The sequence below is a fragment of the Hemitrygon akajei genome, chromosome 25 (genome assembly GCF_048418815.1).
Source record: "Hemitrygon akajei chromosome 25, sHemAka1.3, whole genome shotgun sequence".
Lineage (NCBI taxonomy): Eukaryota > Metazoa > Chordata > Chondrichthyes > Myliobatiformes > Dasyatidae > Hemitrygon > Hemitrygon akajei.
The window spans coordinates 7,616,305-7,632,320 of NC_133148.1; positions in this window are offsets into that span (position 1 = coordinate 7,616,305).

A 16,016-nucleotide genomic window follows, 5' to 3' on the forward strand; every position below is an offset into this window, starting at 1 on the left:
CTTCCTCCCCCCTCCCCCATCCACCTTCCTCCCCTCCCCACCTTCCTCCCCCTCCCCTCCCCATCCACCTTCCTTCTCCTCCCCATCCACCTTCCTCCCCCTCCCCTCCCCATCCACCTTCCTCCACTCCCCTCCCCATCCACCTTCCTCACCCTCCCCTCCCCATCCACCTTCCTCCCCCTCCCCATCCACCTTCCTCCCCTCCCCTCCCCATCCACCTTCCTCCTCCTCCCCATCCACCTTCCTCCCCCTCCCCTCCCCATCCACACCCTCTCCCTCCCCATCCACCTTCCTCCCCTCCCCATCCACCCTCCCCCTCCCCCATCCACCTTCCTCACCCTCCCCTCCCCATCCACCTTCCTCCTCCTCCCCATCCACCTTCCTCCCCCTCCCCTCACCGATCCACCTTCCACCCCTCCCCATCCACCTTCCTCCCCTCCCCACCTTCCTCCCCCACCCCTCCCCATCCACCCTCCCACTCCCCCATCCACCTTCCTCTCCCTCCCCTCCCCCATCCACCTTCCTCCCCACCCCTCACCCATCCACCCTTCCCCTCCCCTCCCCATCCACCCTTCCCCTCCCCCTCCCCATCCACCTTCCTCCCCTCCCCATCCACCCTCCCACTCCCCCATCCACCTTCCTCCCCCTCCCCTCCCGATCCACCTTCCACCCTCCCTTCCCCATCCACCCTCCCCACTCCCCCATCCACCTTCCTCTCCCTCCCCCTCCCCCATTCCACCTTCCTCCCCACCCCTCCCCATCCACCCTTCCCCTCCCCTCCCCATCCACCTTCCTCCCCTCCCCTCCCCATCCACCTTCCTCCTCCTCCCCATCCACCTTCCTCCCCCTCCCCTCCCCATCCACCTTCCTCACCCTCCCCTCCCCATCCACCTTCCTCCCCCCTCCCCATCCACCTTCCTCCCCCTCCCCTCCCCATCCACCTTCCTCACCCTCCCCTCCCCATCCACCTTCCTCCCCCTCCCCATCCACCTTCCTCCCCCCCTCCCCTCCCCATCCACCTTCCTCACCCTCCCCTCCCCATCCACCTTCCTCCCCCTCCCCATCCACCTTCCTCCCCTCCCCCACCTTCCTCCCCCCTCCCCTCCCCAATCCACCTTCCTCCCCCCTCCCCATCCACCTTCCTCCCCTCACCCACCTTCCTCCCCCTCCCCTCCCCATTCACCTTCCACCCCCTCCCCATCCACCTTCCTCCCCTCCCCTCCCCATCCACCTTCCTCCTCCTCCCCATCCACCTACCTCCCCCTCCCCTCCCCCATCCACCTTCCTCACCCTCCCCCTCCCCATCCACCTTCCTCCCCCTCCCCATCCACCTTCCTCCCCCTCCCCTCCCCATCCACCTTCCTCACCCTCCCCTCCCCATCCACCTTCCTCCCCCTCCCCATCCACCTTCCTCCCCTCCCACACCTTCCTCCCCCTCCCCTCCCCATCCACCTTCCTTCTCCTCCCCATCCACACTTCCTCCTCCCTCCCCTCCCCCCCCATCCACCTTCCTCCACTCCCCTCCCCATCCACCTTCCTCACCCTCCCTCCCCATCCACCTTCCTCCCCCTCCCCATCCACCTTCCTCCCCTCCCCTCCCCATCCACCTTCCTCCTCCTCCCCATCCACCTTCCTCCCCCTCCCCTCCCCATCCACACCCTCCCCCTCCCCATCCACCTTCCTCCCCTCCCCCCATCCACCCTCCCCCTCCCCCATCCACCTTCCTCACCCTCCCCTCCCCATCCACCTTCCTCCTCCTCCCCATCCACCTTCCTCCCCCCTCCCCTCCCGATCCACCTTCCACCCCTCCCCATCCACCTTCCTCCCCTCCCCACCTTCCTCCCCCACCCCTCCCCATCCACCCTCCCACTCCCCCATCACCTTCCTCTCCCTCCCCTCCCCCATCCACCTTCCTCCCCACCCCTCCCCATCCACCCTTCCCCTCCCCTCCCCATCCACCCTTCCCCTCCACCTCCCCATCCACCTTCCTCCCCTCCCCATCCACCCTCCCACTCCCCATCCACCTTCCTCCCCCTCCCCTCCCGATCCACCTTCCACCCCCTCCCCATCCACCCTCCCACTCCTCCCCATCCACCTTCCTCTCCCTCCCCTCCCCCACCACCTTCCTCCCCACCCCTCCCCATCCACCCTTCCCCTCCCCTCCCCATCCACCCTTCCCCACCCCCTCCCCATCCACCTTCCTCCCCTCCCCCTCACCATCCACCGTCCTCACCCTCAACAATCCACCTTCCTCCCCCTCCCCTCCCCATCCCACCTTCTTCCCCCCTCCCCTCCCCATCCACCTTCTTCCCCCCTCCCACCTTCCTCCCCCCTCCCCTCCCCCCATCCACCTTCCTCCCCTCCCCATCCACCTTCTTCCCCCTCCCCATCCACCTTCCTCCCCCTCCCCATCCACCTTCTTCCCCCTCCCCATCCCACCTTCTTTCCCCCTCCCCATCCACCTTCCTCCCCCTCCCCATCCACCTTCTTCCCCCTCCCCATCCACCTTCCTCCCCCTCCCCTCCCCATCCACCTTCCTCCCCCTCCCCTCCCCCATCCACCTTCCTCCCCTCCCCATCCACCTTCTTCCCCCTCCCCATCCACCTTCCCTCCCCTCCCCTCCCCATCCACATCCTCCCCTCCCCATCCACCTTCCTCCCCCTCCCCTCTCCATCCACCTTCTTCCCCCTCCCCATCCACCTTCCTCCCCTCCCCTCCCCCATCCACCTTCCTCCCCCTCCCCTCCCCCATCCACCTTCCTCCCCTCCCCATCCACCTTCCTCCCCTCCCCACCTTCCTCCCCTCCCCCTCCCCATCCACCGTCCTCCCCTCCCCATCCACCTTCCTCCCCCTCCCCTCCCCATCCACCTTCCTCACCCTCCCCTCCCCATCCACCTTCCTCCACTCCCCTCCCCATCCACCTTCCTCCCCTCCCCACCTTCCTCCCCCTCCCCTCCCCATCCACCTTCCTCCCCCTCCCCTCCTTCCTCCCCCTCCTCCCCTCCCCATCCACCTTCCTCCCCCTCCCCTCCCCATCCACCTTCCTCACCCTCCCCTCCCCATCCACCTTCCTCCCCTCCCCACCTTCCTCCCCCTCCCCTCCCCATCCACCTTCCTCCCCCTCCCCTCCCCATCCACCTTCCTCACCCTCCCCCTCCCCATCCACCTTCCTCCCCCTCCCCTCCCCATCCACCTTCCTCACCCTCCCCCTCCCCATCCACCTTCCTCCCCCCTCCCCCTCCCCATCCACCTTCCTCACCCTCCCCTCCCCATCCACCTTCCTCCCCTCCCCACCTTCCTCCCCCTCCCCTCCCCATCCACCTTCCTCCCCCTCCCCTCCCCATCCACCTTCCTCACCCTCCCCTCCCCATCCACCTTCCTCCCCTCCCCACCTTCCTCCCCCTCCCCTCCCCAATCCACCTTCCTCCCCCTCCCCTCCCCATCCACCTTCCTCACCCTCCCCCCTCCCCATCCACCTTCCTCCCCCTCCCCATCCACCTTCTCCCCCTCCCCTCCCCATCCACCTTCCTCACCCTCCCCTCCCCCCCATCACCTTCCTCCCCTCCCCATCCACCTTCCTCCCCTCCCCACCTTCCTCCCACTCCCCTCCCCATCCACCTTCCTCCTCCTCCCCATCCACCTTCCTCCCCCTCCCCTCCCCATCCCCTTCCTCCACTCCCCTCCCCCATCCACCTTCCTCACCCTCCCCTCCCCATCCACCTTCCTCCCCCTCCCCATCCACCTTCCTCCCCTCCCCTCCCCATCCACCTTCCTCCTCCTCCCCATCCACCTTCCTCCCCCTCCCCTCCCCATCCACCTTCCTCACCCTCCCCTCCCCATCCACCTTCCTCCCCCTCCCCATCCACCTTCCTCCCCCTCCCCTCCCCATCCACCTTCCTCACCCTCCCCTCCCCATCCACCTTCCTCCCCCTCCCCATCCACCTTCCTCCCCTCCCCACCTTCCTCCCCCTCCCCTCCCCATCCACCTTCCTTCTCCTCCCCATCCACCTTCCTCCCCCTCCCCTCCCCATCCACCTTCCTCCACTCCCCTCCCCATCCACCTTCCTCACCCTCCCCTCCCCATCCACCTTCCTCCCCCTCCCCATCCACCTTCCTCCCCTCCCCTCCCCATCCACCTTCCTCCTCCTCCCCATCCACCTTCCTCCCCCTCCCCTCCCCATCCACACCCTCCCCTCCCCATCCACCTTCCTCCCCTCCCCATCCACCCTCCCCCTCCCCCATCCACCTTCCTCACCCTCCCCTCCCCATCCACCTTCCTCCTCCTCCCCATCCACCTTCCTCCCCCTCCCCCTCCCGATCCACCTTCCACCCCTCCCCATCCACCTTCCTCCCCTCCCCACCTTCCTCCCCCACCCCTCCCCATCCACCCTCCCACTCCCCCATCCACCTTCCTCTCCCTCCCCTCCCCCATCCACCTTCCTCCCCACCCCTCCCCATCCACCCTTCCCCTCCCCTCCCCATCCACCCTTCCCCTCCCCCTCCCCATCCACCTTCCTCCCCTCCCCATCCACCCTCCCACTCCCCCATCCACCTTCCTCCCCCTCCCCTCCCGATCCACCTTCCACCCCTCCCCATCCACCCTCCCACTCCCCCATCCACCTTCCTCTCCCTCCCCTCCCCCATCCACCTTCCTCCCCACCCCTCCCCATCCACCCTTCCCCTCCCCTCCCCATCCACCCTTCCCCTCCCCCTCCCCATCCACCTTCCTCCCCTCCCCCTCACCATCCACCGTCCTCCCCTCACCATCCACCTTCCTCCCCCTCCCCTCCCCATCCACCTTCTTCCCCCTCCCCTCCCCATCCACCTTCTTCCCCCTCCCCCACCTTCCTCCCCCTCCCCTCCCCCATCCACCTTCCTCCCCTCCCCATCCACCTTCTTCCCCCTCCCCATCCACCTTCCTCCCCCTCCCCATCCACCTTCTTCCCCCTCCCCATCCACCTTCTTCCCCCTCCCCATCCACCTTCCTCCCCCTCCCCATCCACCTTCTTCCCCCTCCCCATCCACCTTCCTCCCCCTCCCCTCCCCATCCACCTTCCTCCCCCTCCCCTCCCCCATCCACCTTCCTCCCCTCCCCATCCACCTTCTTCCCCCTCCCCATCCACCTTCCTCCCCTCCCCTCCCCATCCACCATCCTCCCCTCCCCATCCACCTTCCTCCCCCTCCCCTCTCCATCCACCTTCTTCCCCCTCCCCATCCACCTTCCTCCCCTCCCCTCCCCCATCCACCTTCCTCCCCCTCCCCTCCCCCATCCACCTTCCTCCCCTCCCCATCCACCTTCCTCCCCTCCCCACCTTCCTCCCCTCCCCCTCCCCATCCACCGTCCTCCCCTCCCCATCCACCTTCCTCCCCCTCCCCTCCCCATCCACCTTCCTCACCCTCCCCTCCCCATCCACCTTCCTCCACTCCCCTCCCCATCCACCTTCCTCCCCTCCCCACCTTCCTCCCCCTCCCCTCCCCCATCCACCTTCCTCCCCTCCCCATCCACCTTCCTCCCCCTCCCCATCCACCTTCCTCCCCTCCCCACCCCCTCCCCATCCACCGTCCTCCCCCTCCCCATCCTTGCTCCCCCTCCCCTCCCCATCCACCTTCCTCCCCTCCCCCTCCCCATCCACCATCCTCCCCTCCCCATCCACCTTCCTCCCCCTCCCCTCCCCATCCACCTTCCTCCCCTCCCCATCCACCTTCCTCCCCCTCCCCATCCACCTTCCTCCCCTCCCCACCCTCCCCCTCCCCATCCACCGTCCTCCCCCTCCCCATCCTTGCTCCCCCTCCCCTCCCCATCCACCTTCCTCCCCTCCATCCTTGCTCCCCTTCACCCAGTCTCACCTAGCACCTGCCAGCTTGTACTCCTCACCCTTACCCCCGCCTTCTTAATCCAGCTTCTGCCCCTTCCTTTTCAGTCCTGATGAAAGTTCTCAGCCTGAAACTTTAAGTTTATTTCCAATAGACAATAGACAGTAAACAGTAGGTGCAGGAGTAGGCCATTCGGCCCTTCTAGCCAGCACCGCCATTCACTGTGATCATGGCTGATCATACACAATCAGTACCCCGTTCCTGCCCTCTCCCCATATCCCTTGACCCCGCTATCTATAAGAGCTCTATCTAACTCTCTCTTGAGTGCATCCAGAGACTTGGCCTCCACTGCCTTCTGGGGCAGAGCATTCCACATATCCACCACTCTCTGGGTGAAAAAGTTTTTCCGCATCTCTGTTCTAAATGGCCTACCCCTTATTCTTAAACTGTGGCCTCTAGTTCTGGACTCACCCATCAGCGGGAACATGCTTCCTGCCTCCAGCGTGTCCAATCCCTCAATAATCTTATATGTTTCAATCAGATCCCCTCTCATCCTTCTAAATTCCAGTGTATACAAGCCCAGTCGCTCCAATCTTTCAACATATGACAGTCCCCGCCATTCCGGGAATTAACCTTGTGAACCTACGCTGCACTCCCTCAATAGCAAGAATGTCCTTCCTCAAATTTGGAGACCAAAACTGCACACAATACTCCAGGTGGGGTCTCACCAGGACCCTGTACAGCTGCAGAAGGACCTCTTTACTCCTATACTCAATTCCTCTTGTTATAAAGGCCAGCATGCCATTAGCTTTCTTCACTGCCTGCTGTACCTGCATGCTTGCTTTCATAGACTGATGTACAAGAACACCTAGATCTCGTTGTACTTCCCCTTTTCCTAACTTGACTCCATTTAGATAGTAATCTACCTTCCTGTTCTTGCCACCAAAGTGGATGACCTCACATTTATCCACATTAAACTGCATCTGCCATACATTTGCCCACTCACCCAACCTGTCCAAGTCACCCTGCATTCTCATAACATCCTCCTGACATTTCACACTGCCACCCAGCTTTGTGTCATCAGCAAATTTGCTAATGTTACTTTTAATCCCTTTATCTAAATCATTAATGTATATTGTAAACAGCTGTGGTCCCAGCACCGAAACTTGCGGTACCCCACAGGTCACAGCCTGCCATTCCGAAAGGGACCCGTTAATCGCTACTCTTTGTTTCCTGTCAGCCAGCCAATTTTCAATCCATGTCAGTACTCTGCCCCCCTTACCATGTGCCCTAATTTTGCCCCCTAATCTCCTATGTGGGACTTTATCAAAAGCTTTCTGGAAGTCCAGGTACACTACATCCACTGGCTCTCCCTTGTCTATTTTCATAGTTACATCCTCAAAAAACTCCAGAAGATTAGCCAAACATGATTTTCCCTTCATAAATCCATGCTGACTCGGACTGATCCTTCTACTGCTATCCAAATGTGTCGTAATTTCCTCTTTTATAATTGACTCCAACACCTTTCCCACCACTGACGTCAGGCTAACCGGTCTATAATTCCCTGTTTTCTCTCTCCCTCCTTTCTTGAAAAGTGGGACAACATTAGCCACCCTCCAATCAGCAGGAACTGCTCCTGAATCTATAGAACATTGGAAAATGATTACCAATGCGTCCACGATTTCTAGAGCCACCTCTTTAAGTACCCTGGGATGCAGACCATCAGGTCCCGGGGACTCAACAGTCTATCCAACACCGTTTCTTGCCTAATATAAATTTCCTTCAGTTCATCCTTTACCCTAGTTCCTTTGGCCACTATTACATCTGGGAGATTGTTTGTGTCTTCCCTAGTGAAGACAGATCCAAAGTACCTGTTCAACTCGTTCTGCCATTTCCTTGTCCCCATAATAAATTCACCCGTTTCTGTCTTCAATGGCCCAATTTTGGTCTTAACTATTTTTTTGCTATTCACATACCTAAAGAAGCTTTTACTATCTTCTTTTATATTCTTGGCTAGTTTACCTTCATACCTCATTTTTTCTTGGCGTATTGCCTTTTTTGTTATCTTCTCTTGCTCTTTAAAAGCTTCCCTGTCCTCCAGTTTCTCGCTCATCTTTGCTATGTTATACTTCTTCTCTTTTATTTTTATACTGCCCTTTACTTTCCTTGTCAGCCACGGCCGCCCCTTACTCCCCTTAGGATCTTTCTTCCTCTTTGGAATGAACTGATCCTGCACCTTCTGCATTATTCCCAGAAATACCTGCCATTGTTGTTCCACTGTCTTCCCTGCTAGGATATTGTTCCATTGAATTTTGACCAGCTCCTCCCTCATAGCTCCATAGTTCCCTTTGTTCAACTGTAATACTGACACATCCGATTTTCCCTTCTCCTTCTCAAATTGTAGGTTAAAACATATCATATTATGGTCACTACCTCCTAATGGTTCCTTTACCTCGAGGTCCCTGATCAAATCCGGTTCATTGCACAACACTAAATCTAGAATTGCCTTCTCCCTGGTAGGCTCCAGTACAAACTGTTCTAAGAATCCAACTTGGAGACACTCCACAAACTCCCTTTCTTGGGGTCCAGTACCATTCTGATTATCCCAGTCTACCTGCATGTTGAAATCCCCCATGACAACTGATGACAACTTCCCTCCATAGATGCTGCCAGACTTTCATAATTCCTCCAGATTTTTGTGCATGTTGATCATTTTAATTAATATCTGCTATCCATTATTTCAAATCCCTGACACTACATCCCTAATCTCTTTCATTTCCTTATCCTACATACATAATCACCGCACATGAGTCCAAATATACAAATATTCCCTCAAGAGACACAACCCACCTCCTTCCCATTCCATATTCTACATACAAATCCTCCCTCACGAGGGACAACCTACCTCCTTCAATTCCTTATCCTACATACATAATCACCGCACATGAGTCCAAACAGACAAATTCTCCCTCACGAGACACAACCCACCTCCTTCCCATTCCATATCCTACATACAAATCCTCCCTCATGAGACACAACCCACCTCCTTCCCATTCCTTATCCTACATACAATCCCTCCCTCATGAGGGACAACCCACCTCCTTCAATTCCATATCCTACATACAAATCCTCCCTCACGAGGGACAACCTACCTCCTTCAATTCCACATCCTACATACAAGTCCTCCCTCACGAGGAACAACCCATCACCTTCAATTCCATAACCTACATACAAATCCTCCCTCACGAAGAACAACCCATCACCTTCAATTCCATAACCTACATACAAATCCTCCCTCACGAGGGACAACTCACCTCCTTCAATTCCATAACCTACATGTAAATCCTCCCTCATGAGGAACAACCCATCACCTTCAATTCCATATCCTACATACAAATCCTCCCTCACGTGGGACAACCCACCTCCTTCAATTCCATATCCTACATGTAAATCCTCCCTCATGAGGAACAAGCCATCACCTTCAATTCCATATCCTACATACAAATCCTCCCTCACGAGGGACAACCCACCTCCTTCAATTCCATAACCTACATACAAATCCTCCCTCACGAGGGACAACTCACCTCCTTCAATTCCATATCCTACATGTAAATTCTCCCTCACGAGACACAACCCACCTCCTTCCCATTCCATATCCTACATACAAATCCTCCCTCATGAGACACAACCCACCTCCTTCCCATTCCTTATCCTACATACAATCCCTCCCTCATGAGGGACAACCCACCTCCTTCAATTCCATATCCTACATACAAATCCTCCCTCACGAGGGACAACCTACCTCCTTCAATTCCACATCCTACATTCAAATCCTCCCTCACGAGGAACAACCCATCACCTTCAATTCCATATCCTACATACAAATCCTCCCTCACGAGGAACAACCCATCACCTTCAATTCCATATCCTACATACAAATCCTCCCTCACGTGGGACAACCCACCTCCTTCAATTCCATATCCTACATGCAAATCCTCCGCCACGAGGAACAACCCATCACCTTCAATTCCATATCCTACATACAAATCCTCCCTCACGTGGGACAACCCACCTCCTTCAATTCCATATCCTACATACAAATCCTCCCTCACGAGGGACAACCCACCTCCTTCAATTCCATATCCTACATACAAACCTCCCTCACGAGGAACAACCCATCACCTTCAATTCCATATCCTACATACAAATCCTCCCTCACGAGGGACAACTCACCTCCTTCAATTCCATAACCTACATACAAATCCTCCGCCACGAAGAACAACCCATCACCTTCAATTCCATATCCTACATACAAATCCTCCCTCACGAGGGACAACCCATCACCTTCAATTCCATAACCTACATACAAATCCTCCCTCACGAGGGACAACTCACCTCCTTCAATTCCATAACCTACATGTAAATCCTCCCTCATGAGGAACAACCCATCACCTTCAATTCCATATCCTACATACAAATCCTCCCTCATGTGGGACAACCCACCTCCTTCAATTCCATATCCTACATGTAAATCCTCCCTCATGAGGAACAACCCATCACCTTCAATTCCATATCCTACATACAAATCCTCCCTCATGAGGGACAACCCACCTCCTTCAATTCCATATCCTACATGTAAATCCTCCCTCACGAGGAACAACCCATCACCTTCAATTCCATATCCTACATGTAAATCCTCCCTCACGAGGAACAACCCATCACCTTCAATTCCATATCCTACATACAAATCCTCCCTCACGAGGGACAACTCACCTCCTTCAATTCCATAACCTACATACAAATCCTCCGCCACGAGGGACAACCCACCTCCTTCAATTCCATATCCTACATGTAAATCCTCCTTCACGAGGCCTGTTCTGGCTCTTTACCATCGACAACGGTGGGGATGGGTGGGGGGAGGGCAGCCCAGTCATGTAGAGAGGATTATGTATGTAGGACAAGGAATGGGAAGGAGGTGGTTATGGTACCACTATCCCACCGCTGTCTGTAAGGAGTCTATACATTCTCTCCATGACAATGTGAGTTTCCTCCAGGTGCTCCAATATTCCAAAGATGTATGTGTTAACAAGTTAATTGGTCTCATGTGTGTATTAAAATGGTGTGGTCTCATTACTGTGCTGTATCTTTAAATAAAATTTTAAAAGCTTATCACACAGGCCTGGAGCTTAATTTGATGATAACTGTCTACATTAAGCCACTTCACCTCATCCTATCAGAGAGATTCCCTTTGACCTACACATCCTTCCTTACCTTCTCTTCTACTGAAGATCTGTTTGCTTCTCTCTCCTTCCCAGTTCTGACAAGTGATGTATGTCCTGCAACGTTAACAGCTTTTCTCTCCACAGATGCAGCTAGGCCTGCAGAATTCTTCCAGAAGTTCTATTATTGCATTGATTGTAGACTTCCAAACCTCTGCAGACCTCCTCTTTGCCCCATTTAGAAAGTACTCTGACTTTAGGTGTACTCTCACATCTGTCTGGGTTGCAATAAATTTATCTCTTGGCTGTTGGAACATATACTTTATGAGGCACAGGAGGGAACAAATAAAGGGGCCACTCAGTGTATGTTCATGATCTTCTGGTGCTGTAGATCATCCACTTCAAAGTTCAATTCAGAGATACTCTTCTGCAAATCACTGTTGGAACGTGGTTATTTGAGTTAGGCTACGTCCACACTAGACCGGATAAATCCGTAACTGAAGCTTTTTCTCTTCGTTTTGACCCTCCGTTCACACTGAAACGACATTTTTCTTCCACTGAAAACAGCTTTTCTAAAACTCCCTCCAGGGTGTGTAAATTTGAAAACGCCAGTTGGGCAGAGTAATGTGGACGGGGTAACTGGAGATTTTAAAAAACGCTGTAATGATATGCTGGAACAACCTAACAATTTCAGAACAGACGGCAACGAAACTGAAGCCAGAAGAGTTGGAAATGTACTCACCAAATACTTTGACCCATAACTTACTGAATAAATAAGTATACTCACTTTGCCCTGTTTTCTGTCCTTGCTTGTATGAAGGTGGTTTACCTATTTATGCAAGTATTTCTCTGACAATAGATGTGTTACAGCCTGATGTAACATTGTATGGAAATACAAGATAATACTGATGCAGACATGTTTTACACATTTAACAAAGTGCTTTATTAATGCAACAGAGTTAATCAGTTTTTCAATGTTTGTCGTCAGCCAGGTCATACTGTTTGTGAACTCCCTGTTGGTTGCCTCCATACGCTCCAGTATTTGTTTTTTTTTAGTTTTAAGTACTCCTGTGCGAGAGCTAACAGCTGTCTGTCATTTGGCAATTTCCTTTTAAGTTTTTCTAGTCTGTAGCTGCACAAACGCGGACTCTCACAGCGAGATTCGACACTGAACATGTCGCTTGTTTTCTGTAGATGTGTCCTGCACATGCCCAGTGGGAGGAGATTCGTCCAACTACCTGTTTTAATGTGGACGGAGGTAGTTTCAAAAGTGCTTGGTGTGGACGCCTATCGTTTTTACACGAAACCAGAGATTTCAAAATTATCCGGTCTAGTGTGGACGTAGCCTTACTTTTGCCTTCCTGTCAGTTTGAACCAGTCTGGCCATTCTCCTCTGACCCCTCTCATTAACGGGGCATTTTCACCCACAGAACTGCTGCTCACTGGATGTATTTTGTTTTTCATGCCATTCTCTGTAAACTCTTAGAAACTGTTGTGCTTGAAAACCCTGGAGTTTCTGAGATACTCAAACCAATAATCAATATCAAGGCTGGCACCAATAATCATTCCACAGTCAAAGTCACTTAGATCACATTTCTTCGCCATTACTAATCCCGGACTAATCCTGGAAATGAAAGGATTAATGAACGATGGCTCTGGTGTTCAGAAGAATGAAGGAGAGGGGATCTCATTGAAACCTACTGAATATTGAAAAGTCTGACTGGAGAGGATGCTTCGTGTATTGGAGGAGTCTAGGACCAGAGAGCACAGCCTCCGAATAGAAAGACGTCCCTTTAGAACTGAGATGAGGTGGAATCTCTTTAGCCAGAAGGTGGTGAATCTGTGGAATTCTTTGCTGCAGACGGCTTTTGAGGCCAAGTCACTGGGTATATTTAAAGTGGAGGTCGATAGCTTCTTGATTAGTCAGGGTGGCAAAGGTTACAGGAAGAAGGCAGGTTGAGAGGATTAATGAGTCAGCCATGATGGAATGGTGGACCAGAATCAATAGGCCAAATGGCCTAATTCTGCTTCAATGTTTTATTAACCCTGAGTCTAGCCTTCAGGTTCGATCTTCCAAAGTACTTGTGTTTTAGTGTTTGCATCCACTCTGCTAACATTACTTGAATACGTGGCTTTCTGTGGACATAATTACTGGCTTTGCTTCACTTTCCCTCCCATCCCCTTATCTTTGCCTACACACCTATTTCCTTCTTATGCAATAGATTTTCGGCTTCAGGCCAGTGCTAGGTTGAAGTGTTTATATTTGAATGTAGGATTTAGATACAACCAGCACAGGAAGTCGTAACAACCAATTAAAGTACTCCGAGGGTGGGTGGGAGGCTCAGACCAAACTGCCTCAATGGTCCTCTTGATTTATTGCAAATGAAACAATTTAAAAGGTCTCTGGATATCTGAAGTTGTGGTTTTTTCTCTGCAGGAGAGTCTGAAGGGAGTGTCAGCATTGTAGCATTAGTGATCTTATCTGCTTTGTTACCTTTTCCCGAGGGGCAGCAAAAGGTCAGCACACCCACGTTAACCAGATTCACATTTCCCTGAGGTTGAGACCAAAGAATCAGAATCAGGTTTAGTATCGCTGACACGTCGTGAAATTTGTTAACTTAGCGGCAGCAGTATAATGCAATATCTGACCAATATAGAAAGAATAACTAAATCAATTACAGTAAATATGTATGTATGTTAAATAGGTCAATGAAAAAGAGTACTGCAAAAACTAATAGAGAAAAGTGAAGGTTCAATGTTCATTCAGAAATCGGATGGCAGAGGGGAAGAAGCTGTTCCTGAATCGCTGGGTGTGTGCCTTCAGGCTTCTGTACCTCCTACCTCCTTCCTGATGGTAACAGGGAGAAAAGGGCATGCCCTGGGTGATGGAGTCCTTAATAATGGACACCACCTTTCTGAGTCACAGCTCCTTGAAGATGTCTTGGATATTACAGAGGCTGGTACCCTACTTTCTGTAGCTTCTATTGATCCTATGCGGTAGCTTCCCACCCACCCCCACTCGTCCATATCAGACAGTTTTGCAGCCTGTCAGAATGCTCTTCATGGTACATCTGTGAAGTTTTCAAGTGTTTTAGGTGACAAACCAAATCTCTTCAAACTCTGATGAAATATAGGTTCATTCATATGTTACATCCAGGTTTGATCCTCAGAGACATTGACACCCAGGAGCCTGAAATTGCTCACTCTCTCCACTTCTGAACAGAGATGAGGGGTGTCGGTTGTGGAGAGGTTAAGATCATAAGTACAAGAGATTCTGAAAATGCTGTAAATCCAAAGCAACACACACAAAATGCTGGAGGAACTCAACAAGTCAGACAGCATCTATGAAGGGGAATAAACAGTTGACTTTTCAGGACTGGAAAGGAAAAGGGAAAAGGACAGAATTAGAAGGTGGTGGTGCCAGAGTGGGGGAGAGGGGGTGAAGCAAGAAGCTGACAGGGGATAGGTTGAAGAGGTAAAGAGATGAAGAAGAAGGAATCTGATAGGAGAGGACAGTGGACCATGGGAGAAATTGAAGGAGGAAGGACAACAGATGGAGGTGTTGCAAAAGTGAGGAGAAGAGAAAGGGTGACAGGGGAGCCAGAACGTGGAATGGAAAAGAGAGAAGGGGAAATTGAGGAGAAAGTACCAGAAGTTAGAGAAATCAATGTTCATGTCATTAGGTTGGAGGCTACCCAGATGGAATATGAGCTGTTGCCCCTCCAACCTCAGAGTGACCACATTGTGATGATGGAGGAGGCAGTGGACTGACACATCAGAATGGAATTGAAATGAGAGGACACTGGGAAATCTGTCTTTTGTGACATTCAGAGTGAAAATGCTCTGTGTTCTCTTCAAAGCAAAGGAGGTTTAAGGAGAGACATTGACACAGTGGAAGCCCTCTGCTCTTTTAACCTACCATAAGATCAATCTAGTGCTTCCTTTCACATAACCCTCCATTTTCCTTCCATGTAGGTGCTTGTATGTGTCTCTATTGTATCTGCCTCCTCCTCCACTCCAGGCAGCACGTTCCATGGACCCACCACTCCCTGTCCCTCTGACATCCCCATATACTTTCCTCCAGTCACATTAAAATTATGCTCCTTCATATTAGCCATTTTGTCATGGGAAAAAGATGCAGGCTGTTCACTCTATCATATCACACACATTTTCAGACCTTTAAACATTGGCCATTAAAACTATAAGGCCATAAGAAACAGGAGCAGAATTAGGCCACTTGGCCCATCAAGTCTGCTCCACCATTTCATCATGGCTGATCCAATTTTCCTCAGCCCCAATCTCCTGCCTTCTCTCTGTATCCCTTCATACCCTGGCCATTCAAGAATCTATTAGTTTCTGCCTTAAATATACATAAAGGCTTGGTTCCACAGCTGCCTGTGGCAAAGAGTTCCATAGATTCACCACTGTCTGGCTATAGAAATTCCTCCTCATCTCCATTTAAAAAGGATGCTTTCTAAGAATAGAGGTGTCCTCTGGCCTTAGACTCTCCCATCATAGGAAACATTCTCCCCACATCTACCCTTTCAAGGCCTTTCACCATTCAATAGGTTTCAATGAGGTTACCCCTCGTTGTTCTGAATTCTAGTGAATACAGGCCCAGAGCCATCAGACGCCCATCAGCTTTTTACAATTGGTATTTACCAGGAATTGTTTCCAATGACAGCAGGACTGAGATTTTAAGATAATGTGACAAAAGAATTAGAGGAAGAAGGAAGGATTTGTTTTCTTGTGCAGAGTTGTGATTGACTGAGAGCACATTCAATGCTAACTTCCGAAGAGATTTGGATAAATACCCATCTGGAGAGCTAAAGAGTGAAATCAGTGGAATGGGCCAACGGGTCAGAATTGCAGTCAGGAGTTCTGGGAATGTACAGGTTGAGGAGAAATGGTGAGATAGACACCAGTTATCAAGGGTGACCAGACCTACCTACTCATTAAAATCTGGGAATACGTGCATGTTAA